The sequence below is a fragment of the Odocoileus virginianus genome, chromosome 34 (assembly GCF_023699985.2).
Source record: "Odocoileus virginianus isolate 20LAN1187 ecotype Illinois chromosome 34, Ovbor_1.2, whole genome shotgun sequence".
Lineage (NCBI taxonomy): Eukaryota > Metazoa > Chordata > Mammalia > Artiodactyla > Cervidae > Odocoileus > Odocoileus virginianus.
The window spans coordinates 4,181,139-4,202,604 of record NC_069707.1 but is presented as its reverse complement, the minus strand read 5'-3'; positions in this window follow the sequence as shown (position 1 = coordinate 4,202,604).

Genomic DNA, 21,466 nt, shown 5'->3' with positions numbered 1-21,466 from the left:
GGGGAACTTTTGGGTGATGGAAATATTCTATATCTTGATCGTGGTGTAAGTTATGCTAATATACAATTTACTCAAAGGTCATAGAACTACACATTTTTTTTTTACTTTTTTTCCATTTATTTTTATTTGTTGGAGGCTAATTACTTTACAATATTGTAGTGGGTTTTGCTACTATACATTTTGAATGGGTAAATTTTACTGTAAGTAAATTATACTTAAATATTCTTTGTTTAAAAATACAAAAATAAAAAAAGAATAAGGCAATAGAACATTCTTCTTTTGGGAGCTTCCCATGTAGCTCAGTGGTAAAGAATTTGTCTACCAATGCAAGAGATGTGGGTTTGACCCCTGGGTAGGGAATATTCTTTGGAGAAGGAAATGGCAACCCACTCCAGTATTCTTGCCTGGGAAATTCATGGACAGAGGAGCTGGGCAGGCTACAGTCTGTGAGTTGGCAAAAGAGTTGGACACAACTTAGTGTCTAAACAACAACAACAACACCTTCTTCCCTACCAAGTCTAGTTAAGTCCTTGCAGGGTTTATTATCTCTTGCCTTATGTAAAAAATAAGGTTCATTTTATTCTGCTTTGTGGAACAAATAATGCGTGTTTAAACTATCTGAGTCTTAAAAAGTAAAACCATTGGCTGTTTCACACTGGGGAGTTGTAGACCCTTTCATTCTTTTTAGCATTTTTTGCTGTGCATTTCGTATTTACTGTTTGCCCTTTGCCCCTCAAAAGTCATACGTTAAGATTCTACCCTCAGAATCTCAGGATGTGACTGTTTTGGAGATGGAGTCTTTAAAGAAGTAACAATTTCAATTGAAGTCGCTAGGGTGGATTTTAATAACATCTAGTGTCTTCATAAGAAAAGGACATTTGAACACAGATGACTGTGGTTGATAAATGAGGTGAGGACTCAGGTAGAAAACAGGACAGAGACCCTAGAAAGAATAAACCCTCTGACCGCTTTATCTTGAACTTCTAGTCTCCAGAACTGTGAGAAAATAAATACCCGTTGCTCAAATTCTGTATTTGGTGGTGCTTTGTTACGGCAACATTTAGAAATGAATACATCCTATCACTACAGTTAAATTTAACAAAAATAGAAACATCATTAAATAAGCAGACTGTATTGTGTTTTTCTATTAGTTTGATTCCTTAGTTTATTCCCAATGCCTCCGAAGGGAGAGGGAGGTACACTGAGAAACACATACATTCCCGATTTACTAATCAATGAGCCTAGCTTCATCTTTAGTTACTGTTTCCAGTATCCCTGTTCATGTCAAGTTATGACAGTAATTTGAAGTGTATCTCCAAGAATATCCAAGCCTTTCAAGTGAAGAAATCTGCAGCCTCTCTATTCAACATTTTCAGGGCTTCTTTGTCTTTACTGACTGATATACTGGGATCAATAACAGAACATCACTTACTGACCCTTGGAAATCGAGACCGTTCTTGGCCCGTATCTAGTTGCCTTGATCTGTCACTGCCTGTAGAAAGTCAGGGCTTGTCAGTAGGTGCAGCTTACTATGGAGGGCGAACTCAGTTTCTCTGACTTTTCCAGCCTGAGAACAAAGAGATCATCAGCTTTTGTTGGAAAATAAGCCATCTTAAAGCATAGGGCTTGAAGGGGGTAAGCCATTATTTAGCTCCCTGTTGTGGAGGGAACTGTTGTGGTTTGAACTCAGATGAGTGGTTCTTCCAGTCTGGGCTGAAATCTTCCAAGTGTCTCAGGTCAGCTGGCAAGCTGGCTGGTAGAGGTCATCATCAGCCAGGACAATGGCCTCGCAGCCTTCATAGTCAATGAGGGCTGCTCAAGAGGCAGGAGAGCTTCTGAGAGAGGAAGTGAAATGTACAAGACTCTTTAAGAATGAACCTCAGAAATGGTACAACCAGACCAGATTGATGGAGTGGGGAGAGAAACTCTGCTTCTTGGTGGGGGAGGGAGAGGGATGATGTGAGTTACAGAGTGTGGACACAGGAAGGTGACTTATCCTGGCCATCTTTGCAATCCATGGGGTTGCAAAAGAGTTGGACACATCTTGGCAACTGAACAACAACAGCAGAGAATATAAGGTACTCATAATCTGAACTGCAAGGTTATTTTATTGATATTGGTATGATCCAAAAAGTAAGATTTCTTTTATTTTTTAAAAAATGTATCTTTAATTATTTCCTTAAATTTTATGCTTAAGGTTTTATCTATTGTTCCATATGGCAGAAATAGTATATGATGTTGTACTATTATTTATCTCTTCCCAATTTTTTTCTTTCTTTCTTTATTTAAAAATTTATTTATTTTAATAGGAAGATAATTACAATATTGTGATGGTTTCTGCCATACATCAACATGAATTGGCCACAGGTATACATGTGCCCCCCCGTCCTGAACCCCCCCTCTCACAACCCTCCCCACCCTTTCCCTCTGAGTTGTCCCAGAGCACCAACTTTGATTGCCCTGCTTCATGCAAGGAACTTGTACTGGTCATCTATTAAATAAAGTAATTGTTCGCATTCCACAAAGAGTCACAATGCCTCTTCCTGACAATCACTTAGTTCAAAACCTGGCCTAATGACTAAAGGATGTTATTCTTGTTTTCCCGATGGCCCAGTCTATGTTTCTGGCTTCTTCAGTTAACAACAACCACAGCCATTGGTAAATGGATGCTACACTCCAGACACTGAATTAAGTGGTTTTGCAAAATAAGCTTATTTGAAAGATCATTCTTTGGGAAGCTGGTGGGAAGGCGAAGAGGACAACCCTGTGACAACTGGCTCCCGGCTGTGGGCTTCCTCCCCCTGTGCCCGGCCATCGGGGTGAGCTATCTTGGGCGTCAACACTGTAAATAACCATTTAGGTATCTTGTCAGCCTAGCTGTCTCACAAAACTTGACTCTATTTAAATTGTCAGTTTCCTCTGGCTGAGACATCAGAAGCTCATTAAAAAATATTCTCAGCCTTTCCCTGTGTTTGCTTTATAATTGATACAGTTGAGTTGGAGCACATTGAACAGAGCTAAAACTTCAGTTGTCTATTTTTTTCTCTTCCTCCTCAGTCCTGGCAAAATATTATCCTCAGAAAGCAGTAAGAATAATCACACCTTTAGCTACTTCTATTGATTAGTAATTCAGTTTTCTCTTTAAAGCAAATCAGCATGGTTAGACCTGTAATATGGTGTAGCAGGAATAATTACTAGCAGACCTGTAGGCTGACAACTTGTGAAGGGTGACTCTGCCATATTCAGTAGGACACTGCCTCAAGCTCCTAAGGCTAATAGATGGCATCCTGGCACTTCTTCAGTCATTGGTAACTCAAATAGTTGGTAGTGCCAGGGAATGGAGACTCACTAAGCAAAGAATATTGAACAGCCTGATTATGCTTTTTATGTCACTGTACTACACAATTGATTGCATTAAATTCCCTGTATATTTGGCACCTATTTAAAACATTGAGTAGTCTAAAGATGCCAGTGAGGGCTCCCCAGGTAGTGCTAGTGATAAAGAATCCATCTGCCAATGCAAGATACCCGGGTTGCATCCCTGGTTTGCGAAGATCCCCCGCAGAAGGAAATGGCAACCCACTCCAATATTCTTGCTTGGAAAACCCCATGGACAGAGGAGCCTGAGCAACTGGGGGCAATCATACATGTATACCAGTGGAGCAGGAAGATCAAATCAGGCATTGATGGACCACTCACCGCCTTGTTACACAGTGTTTGGCTGCAGAATTATAAGATGATATAGCTGTTTTAATAGAGCATTATTACATAGCTTTTGGTCTTACCAATGCTAAGAACTCTATACTATACCAAATTGTCTGTGACAATTTATGTTTAAATAACATGTGGTAGTATATAAGAATCTCATTTATATTATCTACTTTTATCCACACAACTGGGGGTAGTCAGTTATAAACTCCTATTTTAAATAAGAAAACTCAGATCTGATAGGCTGAGTGACGTTCTGCCATCCCAGGATTAATATACGCCAGGGTATACAGAGGCTAAAGCATAGAAGCTGGACTTATTCTACTGGCAATCAACTTAGGGATTCGCCACTTTAAAGTTGAGTAGGTTATATAATCTCACTATGCTTCAACTTCATCTAAGAGTCCCCTATCAGTAAGGCTGTTCTGAGGATTAAACATGCTACTATATCTAGGTTCTTAAAACACATGGTTCAAAAAATTATGGTGTTTCCCTGATGGTTCAGGTGGTAAAGAATCTGCCTGCAGTGCAAGAGACCCACATTTGATCCCCGGGTTGGGAAGATCCCCTAGAAAAAGGAATAGCTACCCACTGCACTATTCTTGCCTGGAGAATTCCAGGGACAGAGCAGCCTGGTGGGCTACAGTCCATGGGGTCACAAAGAGTCGGACACAACCGAGCTATTAAAAGTATTAGCTATCATAATAAATCTCAATATTCAATAAAAGTATTAGCTTCACTTTTATTGAATAAAAATAGCACCATAATAATTCTCTTTTCTTTAATGTATCATGATAATTTTTGTCCTCCCCTGAATCAAGCTCTATGAAAATTTTATAAACACATTTGCTTGAAACAATAGCTAATAGTGATCAGTTCATCAAGGATTGATTCACTGAACAATTCATCAAGGATTTCTCACAAGAAAATGATTCAAAATAAGAGACAGCAAACTGAGGACCACTGATAATTTTTGGACCCAGCACATTGAGATATTAATTAACTAATGATATTTAAACATTCACAGGTTTCAGACAAAATGTGCATTTGTCTTGCCTTGCATAAAAACTACAAGAGCAGGGACATAAAGCCACATTCTGCTTGAACAGAACCACAGTTTCTTCCCTTAGTCTGTCATGTGGACACGTGTATTTTACTCTGACCTCTTCAACCATTTTGTTATTTTCTGGCCTACTTTGCCCACAATGATGTTATCTGTTTGGCCCCTGTAGCAATGTGAATTTATAACTTCTCTCTAGAAAATAGAATATTCAGGACAACATTTTGATGATGAAAATCTCGAAAAAGGAGCAAACTGTTGTGATTCTGCTGGAAGAATCAAGGGCATTGAATCGTGATTCCCTTCTTAGATTTCTAAGTTATCCTTTGTTTGACTTCTATAGGACCAAATTCATTCTTTAATTTCTGACCTAATTTCATTGTGTTTCTCATCAGTGTTTCTTCTTGCAATTGTGATGACAGAGAACAATGCTTTAGAAATAGAATCATAAATAAAACTGCAACCGATGTACTTTTTGTCCCCTGAGGGCTTCTTCCTGGACACGAGGCACTTATCGGTGACATTTGTCATTAGCCTCTGTGCTGGTGATTCATATGGTAGAGAGTGTAAAACTTTATTTTTGGTCCAGCTTGTGACCTCAAATGTCAAAGCATGTCCTGCTCCATAAATGCAGACTTCATGAAAACTCAAGTCAATTGCTATTTTTATCACTTCTTTAAAAAAAAAAAGTCGCTTAAATAAAGTAGGTATCTGATAGGTAACTGGGCATGATGACAAACAAGGGGTGCAAGACAGAAATGATTTCAATAGGGGTCCCGGCCTCTCACTGTGTTTCTGTTTTGGGCTGTGTTACCTAAGTAGAGGTTTGGGAGCCCCCTTCTAAATGCCTCACAAGGAAGTCGCCTGTGAGTAGAGGAAGTCAGTGATAATCATATGAGAACATCTGTCACATTCCATTCTTACTCAAAAGAAGAATGTTCTAATGAACTAACTTTATGATAACCTACAACTCATGGCATTTATAGGTGGATATATCAACTTACACCTGTATTTGACCACTATTGTTTTTCCTTCTCCATAGAAGTATTCTGGCTTCCGTGAATTATTGAATGAACTAGCTATGCTCCTCCTAGTCACCAATAATTATTTTGAAACGTTTCCTCTAAACTTCAGCACATGGCTGCATTTTAGGGGTTCAGTCTCTAAAACTTGTATTTTACTTATGCCTAACACTGCACAACCTAGTTCAGAATCTCTTCTCTCTTATATGGATTGTGATATGTCAGCCTATCTTTCTGCTTCAAATATCTTTGCTTTTCCATCCATCAAACTTATCTGCCAAATGACATTCTGGAATGCAAAGAGTAATTACACTATAGAAAACCTTTAGTGGTGTCTTGTTATCTGTGCTATAAAACTACATCACAGTCAATGGTTCTCAGATATGGTCCTATTTCATTTGCTCAGATTCATGTTATTTTTTTTTTTCATTTATTTATCATTTAAGCAGTGTTAGCTAGACCTATCGTGGTATAATAATTTCATAGTATATGCAAATATCTAATCATTGTGTTGTATTCCTGAAACTAGCATAATGCTATATGTCAATTGTATCTCAACAAAAAGCAAAGTTTATTGACCATGCCCCATGAGCTGGGCACTGTCTAGGTATTTGGAATAAATCAGTGAAGAAAACGGACAAAAATTCCTGTCCTCATGGAGTTTGTAGGTAGTAAACTGGAACTATGTGACATCTGTTTTATAACAGCTTTTTGGAAACCAGTCATGTTCAGTCTTTTTTTTTAATGCCCCTGTTTTTAGATTGTTCAGGCTGCTTTCCCATTACTGTTGCAGAGTTATCAGCTGCAACAGAGACCACGTCTGGGTTCACAGAAGACAAAGCAAGCCCCAGAGCAGTGGGCTTCAAAGCCTGAAACATTTATTATGTGGCCATTTACAGGAAAAATCTACTGACTCTGATTTCAATGCATGCAAACAAATGGACCGATATCCACACTGCCCTGCCTGTTCATAAAATTCCTTCAACCCCAGAATTCCCATTTTCCTCTGCACATATTGAAATCTTATTCTCCTTTCAGGGCCCATTTCAAAATTTCTCTTCATTGTAAAACCGTCTTGGGCTTTCTCAGTTCAAAATAGCCTTCTGCTCTTCATTCCAATACTTAACCTTTCTTTTATTTTTTTTTTCTTTTATGTTTTGATACCTGAAAAATTTACCTGTTGGTTTCCCTTCTAGATGTGAGGCATTGGGACCACAGATTATAAATTATTCATTTTGCCTTTACCTACCTTTCTAGGTTTACCTAGTCTGAACCACTAGAAATCAAGTACCCCAAATTTCCCAGTGAAAGTCTGAAATTTTTCTATCACATAGAAGCCAATCTAATTTATTAGTGTTAGTATTTGCACACTTCATTTCTTTGGACAGAAAACTGTACCCAAATGGGGCTGTGATGTTCAAGCCAGAGGTACTAATTGCAGATCTCTTCCCAGTTGGATCCCATACCGGCTTTGGTGTCTGCAAAACTCCCAGTATCCTTCCCCTGGGTGTTGGATTCACCCTGCAAGTGATGAAGAGGTCCCTCCTGCTCCCCACACTGGTGCAAACACTCTTATCATTTTAAGTGAGTTCATTCATTCACTTTGTTTATTTCATTTTTTAATTGATTGACTCAACAACGTGCCCATTCATTCTTTACTGCCCTGTCTGATTGTTGTCTAAAAGCAGACCTAGACCTTGGATTCCTGAAGATAAAAATACCCATCAATTTAGTGCATCAGATGTGTGTTCTAGCTAGAGCTGATTTCTGTTTCTAAGAAATTCAAGCTTTTTGCTTCTCAAAAGAATGGGTCCCTATTTGCTTAATAACTCTGCAAGCTTGGAAAAGCTTCTGTGAAAGCAAAACTTGTAGGATTTATAGAAGGCAAAGCAAACCCCAAAGATGTCATTAAATTATTTTTCCCTTCCTAGAAAAATATTGGAGATTCTAAGGCTATTAACTCAGCTTCACAAATGGTTTTAGAATAGTGTTTGATTCACAAAGGTCCTGTGAGCTATTGAAATGTGCGTTGGCTTTATTAATGCTTAGGGCTCTGACGTGCTGCAGCTAGCTACAGTGCTTTCCATAGCTTAATGTTGTGAAAACACGAACATCTGGCTGCAGCAGACACACTCAAGAGTTCCCACACAGGCAGTGGTCCGCAACAACCTTCAGATAATCTTGTCGCAGAATGTTTTTGTGTTTTCTGAGATGCTTCTAAGGTTCTTACAAGTGATTACCCTGACTCCACAGTGGTCCAAATTGCCTCTTAAAACAGCTGTAACAACCAAACCAAGAGCTGTGTCTGATCACTTTGGCTACAGAGACAAAGATATCCATGAAAATGAATCCAGCAAGTGACAAAATTGAGAAGCTAAATGATACAGTTTCCAAATCAATAACTTGCAGAAGTGGAACAGAGTGGCATGGGTTAGCTCACGCCAACCCAAGTAGTAATAACGTCTTTAAATTATTTTCCAAGCTTGTCATTTTTTGTGCTTAGGTATAATCACATAAGTGTAAAAGCAAAAGCACATATTGCATAGAATTTTAACTTCTGGTTTTTATAATTGAACAGCTTTTGTTGCAAATATGACAAAATAAAATAGATATTCAGTTTATTACCTATTAGGTTATATGGATCTCAACTTTGCTGGCTACGGAATACAGTTTAGTGTCTTACTTATAGTATGAATATTACAAAAAATCCCATGTGCAATCCCAGCATCACTCTGGGATGGTTTTAATCACTGCCAACTGGTTTTCCAATGTCATACTTTTCTGCATATTTACCTTGTAATTTAACTGAATCTTTTATAGTATGCTGATATTATTATTTTATTTTTGTATCTTAATCTGACTGAATTTTTGTATCAGATGCCTTTTTCTTCCCCATTGGCCTTGTTATGAGTTGAATCGTGCTCATCCAAGATATGTTAATATTGGAGTGTGACTTTATTTGGAAGTAGGATCATTGCAAATATAACTAGTTAAATGAAGCCATACCAGAGTAGGGTGAACATTTAATGTGATATGGCTAGTGTCCTTACTAAAATAAGACCATGTGAAGATGGAGTGATGTGGCTACAAGCCAAGGAACACCAGAGATCATCAGCAAACCACTCCAGAAAAGATGAAGGGAGATTTCCCCAGAGGACTGGAGGGACTGTGGCCCTTCCAGAACCTGTATTTGAGATTCCTAATCTCCAGAACTTTGGCAAAACAGCTTATGCTGGTTTAAGTCACCTTGTTTGTGGTGCATTGTTGCAGGCTCCCAGGCATGGACCCGTTGTTCTGTTCAGTCCTGTCTTCCCCTGGCCTCCAGGTCCACGCTGTGCTCCGCCCAGGAAGCTGACTCCGACAGTCGAAGCAAAGTCAGCTGCTCTCTGACTTCCAGCTGGGTGTGACTGGTGGGGACCAGGCATGTTTATTGAGGTTGGGTTATGTATTTACGTGAGCTCCCTGCTTGTGAGGTTTCCTGGGCTCACTGTGTCTTTTGATCCAGAAATTTGGATAAAATACATCATTATTTAATGTTACTTAAGACTGATGAAAAACTGAGTGATTGAACTGAACTGAAGACTGATGACAGGATGCAGAGGCTTAATTGTCTTAATACTCAGTCTGTTTTCAAAGTGGCTTCTCTGCACTGGTCTTCTCTTCCAGGTTTTTTTCTGGGTTCTAGTTCCTGCCTGTTTCCTAGGCTCAAGGGTCTGTTCCTCCACTCATGTTAGCCCTGTGGGATCGCATCAACTGTTGTGATTCTGTGCAGCCCGCACTCACATCCTTGTCAATAGGCCCTTCTGTGAATATTACTTAATCTATACCAGCTTGAGTTAGGACAGCTGCATTTCCTTTTGACACCCTACCATCACACTGACCTTGTGTCAGAGAGAGAGCTGAAACAAGTCTTCTATTAAACGTCTCTTCAGTTCCCTCTCGTAAACTTCCCTTCTCCTCTATAATTCTCTGCCCAATTTGGCAAGTCCTGCTCAAGAAGATTCCAGGCGAATTTCTCCTTAGTCTGGGAAAGGATGTGAGTGACAAAGATCTGAACTCTTTGGGTAACACGGAAGGGAGAGGTCCTACCAAAGCTACGACCGGTAAGAGCAGGTGCCCATCAGGAACTGATGGCTGACCCTTGGTAAGAACAACTGGACTTGCAGCATTTGAACTTTCCTAGTCCCATTCTCTGCTCTCCATTTCCGAAAAATAATAGTGCGTGTTAGTAGTGAAAATCAGTAGACTGATAGTCACCAGAAGGAGAACGGCGCTGGAACTTGTTAAAAATCTAGTTTTCAGGCAAATGCCCTTACCCGCCCTGACTCGCAGTGCCCGGAAGATGACACTTACAAGGCTGTCTGCATGTGACTTGTCTCACGGCTCTTCCAGTGAAGTGATCATTGCCTCTGAAGGCAAATGTCAGAAACTATCAAAACGCACGAAACAAAAGCAGGCAGTTGATTAACTTCATGCCTGCTTGAGGTGGCGCAGAGTTGGGGCAAACAAGTGAACCTCCAGAGCTTAAAGGGGGAAGTTGGGAAGTGAGATGTCTGCAGGAACTTTGATAAGCTTTCAAATTATGCTGGAAATCCGGAAGGATATGTGCACACCCAGGGCTGCGCTCAGGCACAGAGCAGGGCGCCTACGAAGGAGAGTCCTGAGTGGGGTCTAAGCTTCCGCCTTGGGTCGATCCTGAGGTTGTACAGGCGGGAGGCTAAGGCTAAGGCAGAGGTGTAGACTCCAGGTTACGCCTGGAAGACCTGCCCCAGCACCCACTCAGAGCTGCCCAGGGGGGAAAGGAAGACTTACTGGTCAGAAGCCTTTAAGGGAATCTCTGTCTCACCATTAACTGACCACTAAGGCAACTGAGTAGAGACTTTAAGGGCCACACATGACAAAGGACACCAATTTCTTTATTTCTTTAAAACCTTGTGCTTATTTACTGGGCTGGGGCAGGTCTCAGCTGTGGCATGCGGGATCTTCAATCTTTGATGCAGCATGCCAGATCTTTAGTTGCGGCACTGGGGATCTGGATCACTGATCAAGGAATGAACTCGGGCTCCTGACATCAAGAGCTTGGAGTCTTAGCCCCTGGACCACCAGGGAAGTCCCAAGAATACAGATTTAGACATTAGTTCACCAAGTCCCCTAGGACTATAACAACTACAACAAACAGCTAAAACAAAAAACTGGGGAGATGTGAAATCTAATTTCCAGAGTTTTCACATTATGTTATTTAAGCTACCCAGTTTTGAATAAAAAGTATAAGGCATACAAGGACGCAGGAATGTGTGAACCACACATGCGTCTTGCACTGTCACTTCAGTCCTGTCCTACTCTTCGCAACTCCGTGGACTGTAGCCTCCAGGTTCCTCTGTCCATGGGATTCTCCAGGCAAGAATACTGGAGTGGGTTGTCATGCCCTCCTCCAGGGGATCTTCCCGACCCAGGGATCGAACCTGCATCCTTTGTGTCTTCTACAAGAAAAGCAACAATCAATAGAAAGTGTCCTTGAGGAAACATATAAGGTGAACTTTATCAGCTATTTTAAATGTGCTCAAAATGCTACAGCAAAATAAGCCATGTCTAAAAATATTAAAGATAGTAGGAGATGATGTGTCAACAAATGGAGAATACAAATAATGACATAGCAATTATTTTTTAAAAAACTAAATAGAATTTCTGGAGTTAAAATGTATAATCACTGAAAGGAAACATTCACTACAGGGACTCAAAAGTTGATTGCTTCAGAGAGAAGAGAGAACCAACAAATTTAGTGATAGTCCAAAGGAGGTTATCCAGTCTGATGAGCAGAAAGGAAAACAATGAAGCAGAATGAACCAAGCTAAGGGACCTACATAAAGGGAGCCCCAGAAGGAAAGGAAAGAGAGATACAGTCAAAAAGCATATTTGAGAAGTAATGGTGTAATCTTCCCAAATTTAATGACAATATTAAACTTTATATTCAAGAAGCTCAATAAACTCCAAATAGAATGAATTAAAGAAATCTACATTTGGGAATTTCATAATTCAGCTTTTGAAAGTCAAAAATAGAATCTTGAAAGTGGTAAGAGAGAAGTGACTCATTATGGACAAAGAAATAAGTATTTTACTCCACTTCTTAAAACTTAAAACTTCTGATGTGATTTATAATTTTACATTTGCCAAAGTCTACCTATGTTGCTTTCACTTATGTGTGGAATTTCTTCCTCACATAGATTTTCAGCAAGTAAGAGCTCCTGTTCCTACCTGTGCAGCATAGAGAAGGTGGTCCCCACATTTCTACTCAGATAATATAGTTCAGAAAGGAAACAAACTGAGTGTTGGGGTCCTCTGTGAAATACCATCCTATTTTGCATACACAGGGGTATGCAACGGCATTTTATATAAATGGTATTTCACCAATACCAATTACTTGTCAGATATCCCATTTCTTTATGGGCCTTATAAGATCATAGTGATTAAAATAGCAATTGGCTGGAGTTTTCATGATGCTGCCAAAAGTATAAATCTTGATAACCTAATGAATGCATTTGCAGAAAAAGGAGCCAGAAGAAGCTTATGATCATTTTAAGGAATCCATTAATAAGTCTTTTTATATTATAAAATTATGACAGTTTATATTCATGTATTGCTATTACTCTCTTATATTTTATAAATGATAACATATTTTCAAGGAAAAGTTTTTACATTTTAGCACCTCTAATTGCACTCTGTACCCCCTGCCTTTTAAACAAGAAGCCTCAGATTTTATTTTCCTTGAGCCTTACCCAACATATAGTTGACACTGTACATGAAGCCATGGTTTAGAACCTGGCTTTAAAATAGTTATTGCTGTTGGTTAGTTGCTAACTCTTGTCCAACTCTTTTGTGACCCCATGGACTGTAGTCTGCCAGGCTCCACTTCATGGGATTTCTCAAGCAAGAATACTGGAGTGGGTTGCCATTTCCTTCTCTAGGGGATCCTCCCAACCCACGGATTGAACCTGGGTTTCCTGCATAGCAGGTAGATAGTAGGGCACCTCTTTTAACTTAATCTTACCTCTAAATAAATAAATTAATTAAAATGCTATGCATGTCTAAACAGATTGGATCCTTGTAGACTTGATACAATCTGACTTTTGGAAGAAAAGTCCTATTTGTGTTGTCTAAGTTGTAGCTGCAAACGCTGTAGGACTGGCTCCCGGTGCCGTGAGGTCTCATCAGTCAAGGCCCTTAGGTTCTCAGCCAGCTAGGATGCTGGCACTGCCCACAGGGAAAAGTTGGGAGCGATGAACCTGGGGGCACTCCAGACAGGTAGTGATGAAGACCAGTGCAACTATCATTTCTAAATGTTCAGAACCGTGTTCAGCACTTCCCAATAAAAATGCATCTTATTGGCACAAAATGCCAATAATGCGGATGAGAAGAGTTATTTTCTGTTTTATTTTTTCTTGGCCCAGCACTACCTCCGCTCTCCCTGCCATTCAGAACCTCCACATGGTGCAAACCACACCCGAAAAGATCCATTACACGGATTACAGATTTCTGACTTTCAATCAAATATGAGGAATGAAGTGAGACAACTTTGATAGGACGTGTAATGTCACAAGGGCATTTCAGTGTGAATTGGTTAAGAGAACCAAATTTCCCTCATGCCCAACAGGGTCTTCACTGTTTCTGAAGCTTGTTCAAGGTGGAAGAACAGATCAAGGGCTTTTAATGCCATTCTATGCAATTTGCTATGTGTGAAAGTGAAAACGTTAGTCGCTCAGCCATGTCGGACTCTTTGCAACCCCACCAGGCTCCTCTGTCTAGGCAAGAATACTTGAGTGAGTAGCCATTCCCATCTCCAGGGAATCTTCCCGACCTAGGGATCAAACCTGGGTCTCCTGCATTGCAGGCAGATTCTTTAACCTCTGAGTCACCAGAGAAGCTCTATCTAAAGATGCTTTTCATTAACTATGACCTGATACAGCAAGGGTACACTAGAAACATATGCTTTCTAAGTACTAGTGCCATCTGGTACACCAACTTTTCATGCAGTCAGCTGTTTCATTTTTCTTCTTGAATATAGCTGCTTGCTATTCTACTATTGTTATCCCAATAGACAAAGCTGTAGATACTTATACACCATTATCTATAAAGCTAGGATTGGCCAGATATGGCAGCATAATCTTACAAAACTATCTAATGCTACCAGGATGGCATAGATGTCTACAATTATGACATTTACTACTTGTAAACATTTCCTTCAGAATCATACAGATTGTTCTAATCTTCAAACAGATGAGCAAAACAAATTGGAAGGGCAAACATGAAAAAATCAGTTATTTTCTCTGTGTGCGAAATTACTCTAGATTGTTAAAATTTAACATCCATTTGCAATTTATTATAAAGACTATTTCTTTCCTCTTCTCTCCAATAAGATGCATCTTATGGGTTTCTTTTTTTTTCCAATAAATTCAATGCATTTGAAAAAATACCCAGATGGTTTAATTTCTTTAGGGAAGTGTATGTCTCTAGAATAGCATTCACAGCTGCTAGAGAATATATTTCTCCATTGTGGCTACCACCTGATATTCATAACATAAAACTGGAACAAAAAGTAGAGAAGCAAAGAATTTTAAAAAATGAAATGGATTACAGAAAACCTAAGACGATCACTATGTTCTCTTAGAGAAAAGTAGAATAATCTAACTCTAAGATTGAAGCACATCATTAGTGCCAAATCAATGCAACTGAGAAAGTGCCCAATAAACCTCGAATTCAATGGACTGAAGAGAGGGTGATTATGCATTTGCATTTAAAAAAGTGGTGTTTGAAGCTCTATTTTTTGGCCTTAAATAGCACTAGGCACTCTCTTACCAGCCAATGGAGTTGGAAAAATCTTCAAAAAATCAATGCACATAGAAGCCATTCATATTTTAACTTAAAGATTCACCAGGCACAGTAATTATGTAAAGATCTTAATTTTCAAGGTAGTCAACATTATTTAACACCTACTTTGTGTTTTATGTTGAACTTGATATGAAAGACGTGCAAAACAGGCATGGTAGCTGTTACCTACTGTTGTCCCTTCTTTCTCCAATTTTTTGTGTGTCTGTGATAGAGAATTTTTCTGGACTGCACAGTCTTTCACTTCTTTTTATATGGAGAGAAATATATATATTATATAATATAGAGAAAAATATATTCTCTAGCGGCTGTGAATGCTATGCTATATATATATATGAACGCTGCTTATCATTCATTGGGCAATTCAAACACCCCATATCCTACACAAGCATCTGTGGCCAGAAGTTATCTTTTTACTTTCTGAACCAACACTTTCTATCTTACTCCCCTGGTGGCTCAGCTGGTAAAGTATCTGCCTGTGATTGAGGAGACCTGGGTTTAATCCCTGGGTTGGGAAGATCCCCTGGAGAAGGGAAAGGCTACCCACTCCAGTATTCTGGCTTGGCAAGGTCCATGAACTATACAGTCCATGAGGTTGCAAAAAACCGGACATGATTGAGCGACTTTCTCATCACTTCACTTCAAGCAAGTATGTATCTATGAATCTATGTATGTATGTATGCATATACCTACTTTCTGTTTGTCTGTCGGTCTTTAATATCATTCATTGCAAACCAGTTAGGTGAAAATTTCTTTCTCAGAGCCTTATAGAAAACACAGATACAGTACATAAGAAATATTCTCAGAGCTTTTAACACTCAGAACACTATGAGGTTGGTAATATTATTACCCAGCCACATTTACTTATGACTAACTTGAAGCACAGAGACATAAATTGTCTTGCCCAAAGTCATTTAGTTGGTAAATGGTAAGCTGGAATTTAAATCTAGGCTATTAGACTCTGGGGTCCAAGCTCTCAATTTTAGTATGTTGTATTTTTGGCAGGATCTTCTTTCATTTCTACAACAATCCTGTAAAGAACAAAGCACAATCATACAATCTTTATTTGAAAGGTGAGGAAAATCAGGCTTATGGTCATGCATGCTAATGCCATATTTCACAGATATTGACAGAAGACATGAGACTCCTAGGTTAGAAACAAAGGACTTTATTACTCACAGGAATAGTATTGGCCAGAATATTGGTATTTTTATTTATATGCCAGTTTTCTGAGCCCCAATTCTAACAGAATGAAATGAAGAAAAAAGGGTGACTATTTCACATGCATTTTAAGAGGGGAACCCTGAGCTTAGGAATCCAAATCTTCTGTAACAGGAAGTAAGCTTGTCTGTCCTTTGCCTCAGAGGAAGACATCATTTCTGTCTATAAACATCTGTGGAAGGGAAAGTACAGACACAGAAAGCAGTGCCTCTGCTCATAAGACACAAGAACACGTGAGACCCATAGAGCATTTATTCTCAACAAAGGTCACACAGCTAGTGAATAGAGGAATTCAAATTTGAACATGGGTTATAGAATTCCTTTATTTTCCCCAATGATTTAAAAGCCATTGACCTGTTTTCTCCAGAACGTAGTCTTTTCATAAGAAGATGGAATCTGAAACATACTATAACAATTTTAAAATTCATAGTTATAAATAATAAATGAATAAATCTAATTTTCCTTGTTTATAAAGGAATTAACAGTTTATGTGCTCTTATTTCACATTATAGTTGAAGAATTTAATATGATAATCAGGGTGGCTTAACCATTTCCACTTTTAAAGCTGGTTCTTTTGGGAAAATAATCAGATTCAGAATTCTACTCTTCCCGCTGTTCTTCACTCTTCTCTGGAGGATATGTGTTCCGTTGATTTATCTATTGTCCTTACATCTGGGAAGGGATGCTCTATCCATGAGTCATCCTTTTCCCTTGCTGATCTTCTCGCAGTGAATCTCAGCCCAACTATCCCTGTGGACACAGCTAACAGTCCCTGAAGTCTTGCTCGCCATTCCTGGAGAGACCAAGACTCTGCGGTTGCTGTCCTTGGTTCTGACCTGACTTCATCAGGAGGAGTCTTCCAGCCCTGACATTCTAGCCTCCTTTCATGGCTGAAGTGGCATGTGGGGCTTGGGATTCCTTTTCAAGACTTGTAGTCTGCCCCAAATACATACTGCCAAATGTGGGAAATCCCTGCTCTGCTCAGATTTTTCATTAGTCTATCTAGATTTCTATTGGTGTATTCTAACACTCCTTCAACTCTGCTTTGTAGCCAGAACCTAGCAATCCCAGGAATTAAGGAACTGAAACCTTTCTCTAGAATCCAGACTGGGTCCTATCTCCCTCTTCTAGTTTATTGTGAAACTCTTATTTCTCTTTTAGTCAGAAGATGGTTGTTAATTTTTTAAAAAACTCTGTGGCTTCTGATGTAAATGCTCAGTGCAATTTTGCAAGAATTTTATTCTTGAAACCCGTAGTTTTTTTTTTTTAATCTCAGCAAAAGGTTGGCTTTTCCAAATAAAAAACATGCTTTTAATATTATTCATTTGTCATTTATCATTTATTCATCTATTCATGTATCCAATTATTTGGTATAGACTCGCCAAAACTATGTTCAGTACTTCAATTATCTTCCTTGTTCAGTGTTTTATCTGTCTTCCTCTGAGTCATTATTGTAGAAAATACTCAATAATGCATCAGTAATAGGTGCTGAGAAAGGAGTAAACAGTGTAAAACAAATAAAAAAATGTTAATTATTAACCTAATACAATATTTTCAAATGCAAATTAAAGACCAAAAGTTTTAAATAAACATTCTAAAAAGAGATATTAAATAAGGTATTCAATATACTTAGCCATGAATGAATAGCAACAAAGTTTTCTCTGGTCTTTTTCTCTTTTCTTTGAAAGCATGCTGTTTTCCGTTTGCCCTGAACATTTGTGCACCAGAGTTTTTCTCCCCTTTCTATGCTATTTAAAAGCTAAGCACCAAGAACTGCTTCAAGGACATTTAAATCCTCCTTCCGTGACTACTCAAGGTGAGAGAGGTTGATTCTCCTGGGGTCTCCTGCACCAGCCAGTACTGGGAAATACTGTGTGTGCCAGGAATGCTCACAACTTTGACTCCTTCACCACTTTGGATGTTCAGATGTGAAGCAGGTTGCTGAACCCACAGCCTGGTCACCTCTGGATGTGCAGGGTTCTCTGCTTACACCAAGGTATCCTATAAACACTTCTTCCGTGTGTACCATGCTGTCAAAAGGTTGGGAAGGATTTTTTTGTTCCAGGTATTACTCATAACACACAGTGTAATTGTGTAGTTACATTTTTCATAGCAACATTCATTAGTATCCCAACTGCATTAAACATAGTAATGGCTCTCTCAGTATCTTTTGTGTGAAAAGTTTGCAACAATATTTTTAATGGGAATGAGGTCTATTTGTGGATAAAAATAAGCCTCAAAAATTAAAAGGAAGACAGTCTATTTTCCAGACAAGTAACTATCTATCTATATCTATATCTATATCTGTATCTGTATCTATATATCTGGGATGCAACTACATTTCAGTGTAGTCTTCTAGGCTAATCTACTAGAAAATGTCTTGGTTGAAGTACAGAATCTCTGTTAAAAGTGTTACTGAAATTTGGAAGCCTATTTACGAAAAGTTAGATACTAGACTAAAGGGCTTATTTTATTTGTTAATAAAGTCTAACTGAGAGTCTTTTTCATAATTGTAGAACTATCTTAGTAGATGACTGTAAAGTATATAGGAAGGAGAGGTCAGTCGCAATTTGGAGATCTATATGATATATTCTGAGTGTTTGATGAAAGAAACCTTGTCATATTCAACTTTCTATGACCAGATCTCTACATAGGACTATAAATATATAAATATAGCTAGTGGCTATAGAGGTGAAAACATGAAAATGCAATGGAGGAATACTTGGCAACAGTCCATGATGAATAAACAAGAAAAATAGGAGTAGACAGTAGTGTAAGTTTAAGAGACTGGAAAAGGGAAAATTATAATATAATTGAAGAGCAAATAACTCAGCTTCAGCCTTGAGAGATGAATGTCTTTGGTGGGTGAGCAGGAAGAAAGCAAGGAATAGAGACAAGTAAGATAAATAAGAAGAGAAAACTTGAGTAATCTCTGGTGTGTGTGTTAAAGAACAGCAGACTAGTAGTCATTTTGGAGAAAAAGCCCATAGAATAAAGTAAGAAAATTCCATTAAACTTCCTCTTTAAGAGCCCATTAATTATCTAACAGAGAGCAGTGAAAGAACAGAAGCACTTATTATTCTCTTTGACATTTCAAGGATGAGTGACATTATATGGTGTAGCTGAAGAAGCGTCAAGGCCAAGCAAAAGTTTTTCTCAAGAGACGTTACCTCCATTAGTAAAACGGTTGAAAAGAAACAGTGATTCAGTTTTAAGAGAAGGAGAGAATCAGAGAAACATCAGTGGACCTTCTGAGTAGAAAGTTTATTAAAATGACCCTTTTGATGAGTTGGATGAATATGGGAAATAAGTAATATCTTGTTTTCTGGCTGGTTCTCATTGTAGAGTTTAAGTTTTTTGTCTTCTTCCCATTTGACATGGTAGAAGGTTATAAGGACTAAGTGATATTTTTGTGAGTCTAGGTTATATATTCAATAATGGTGAATATTTCTCTTCTATTATTACTTATTCAATAGTGTTAAAATGAATAGTAACTCACCCACATAGAAAAAAAAAGTAAAACTCAAGACATATCAATAAAACCATCTAGTACTTAGAGGACTATATTAAAACTACAAACTTTGTATGCAAAAGTTATCTTGGCATATCACAATAAGACAAATATCTACATAGTACCTCAGGAATTGTACACAAATGCTAACAAATGTCTTCCAGGAGAGAAAACCAAAGAATAAATTTTGTCAGTGGCACACAGAATACCCTTTATTTATAGCTCTTTTTTAAAAAAAAAATTCTAGATCATGCTGGTTGTGCATCTCCTGCGGTATATGGATTTTTTTGTATTTCATCAGTACCAGTGTGTCCTATGTCGATATTCATTCAGCTATGTCAGTTTTCAAGTTGTTCACAAGGAAAAAACTATGGGCAAAGAATTCCTACATTTTTAAAAAATGTAAGTTAAACAGTCTTGTTTTGAAACTAAGCATGAAGCTAGAGGCTATGTAGTTATCTCCAAATCATAGGGCAACAGAGACTATTTATTCCTAAAAAGAAATAGCCTCATTTTTGTAGTTTGTGTTATGCCGTGATTCATCTATTTTTCAAGTTAATAATGGTACAAAGCTATTCAAAAGAATTCCAGATCAACATGAATAGTATTATAAATCCAGGCAGGAGTTCAGAGGTTCCTACAAGAGATATCTATAATTACTGCTTAGACTGCCAAGAGCACAATAAAAGAAACTACAACTGAATAGCAGACATAAAACTCATATTAGCCTCATGGAATATACACAGATTAAATTCTGAAATTCAATTAATTCAAGGTTAAAGCTACATCCACGTTTGAGAAAACTGTGAAGTGAGGCTCTTTCTTATTTTGTACATCATTGAACACTATACTGGACTGTTAAAATATTACACTTAGTATAGCACACCATAGCCTGTGAAAGATATGAAAGCATGATTTTTGTTAATGCTTTATTATTTTTAAAAAGAGGAGTCCTAAATATGAAATAGTCAATCCCTTAAAAATGTGCCGAGTGGAAAGCAAAAAAAAATCACTGCAAGTCCCACCACCCGCAATAAACTACTTCCACTTCAGCATCTCAGTGGCTGCATACTATTCCATTTTTATATTTGTACTGTTTTTCACTTAAACCAATTCCTGTTGATGGCATAGCTACATATAAATTTTTTGCTATTATGAAAATAGTCAAGGATAGCCTCTGCCTATATCCCATTTGTGGTATTTTTTCCTGAGATATCTCAAAATAGTGATGACTGAACTTTTTGTATCTTGGTGAATCTTTCAAAGTTTCTCACTGAGAGATTTTACCCATTTAAAGTCTCTTCACTATACATGAGCACGTTCATTTCCATGAGGACTTTGACAAGGTTTGGCAAATTTTTAATCCTTTTTTCACACAGAGTCTTTCTACTGTTTATTTTTTTTTTAATATTTTATTTTCCTGTTTGGATTTATTTTCAAATGCTTGCTGGTAGTTGTGTTTCTTAACAAATTATCTTTAGTTTCAGCTCTCGGCTGAAGTCAATACCTACTGATGTTTATTAGTACAGGCAGCTTATTTATTGGAATCCAGATGTCTATGGCACTGATTCACTCATTCAACAAGCTTTCATCAAGCAACTAGCACATGCCAAATACTGAATAGATACGAAGAATTCATCATAAAGTAAAAGAGAGCCCTGGCTGTTGTTTTCAGAGAATAAGAAAGGTGACAGGAGCAATTCATTTCTAATGAGATGGATGAAACTGGAGCCCATTATACAGAGCGAAGTAAGCCAGAAAGATAAAGACCATTACAGTATACTAACACATATATATGGAATTTAGAAAGATGGTAACAATAACCCTATATGCAAAAAAAGAAAAAGAGACTCAGATGTATAGAACAGACTTGTGGACTCTGTGGGAGAAGGCGAGGGTGGGATGTTTCAAGAGAACAGCATCGAAACATGTATGTCTAGGGTGAAACAGATCACCAGCCCAGGTTGGATGCATGAGACAAGTGCTCGGGCCTGGTGCACTGGGAAAACCCAGAGGGATGGGGAATACATGTAAATCCATGGCTAATTCATTTCAATGTATGAC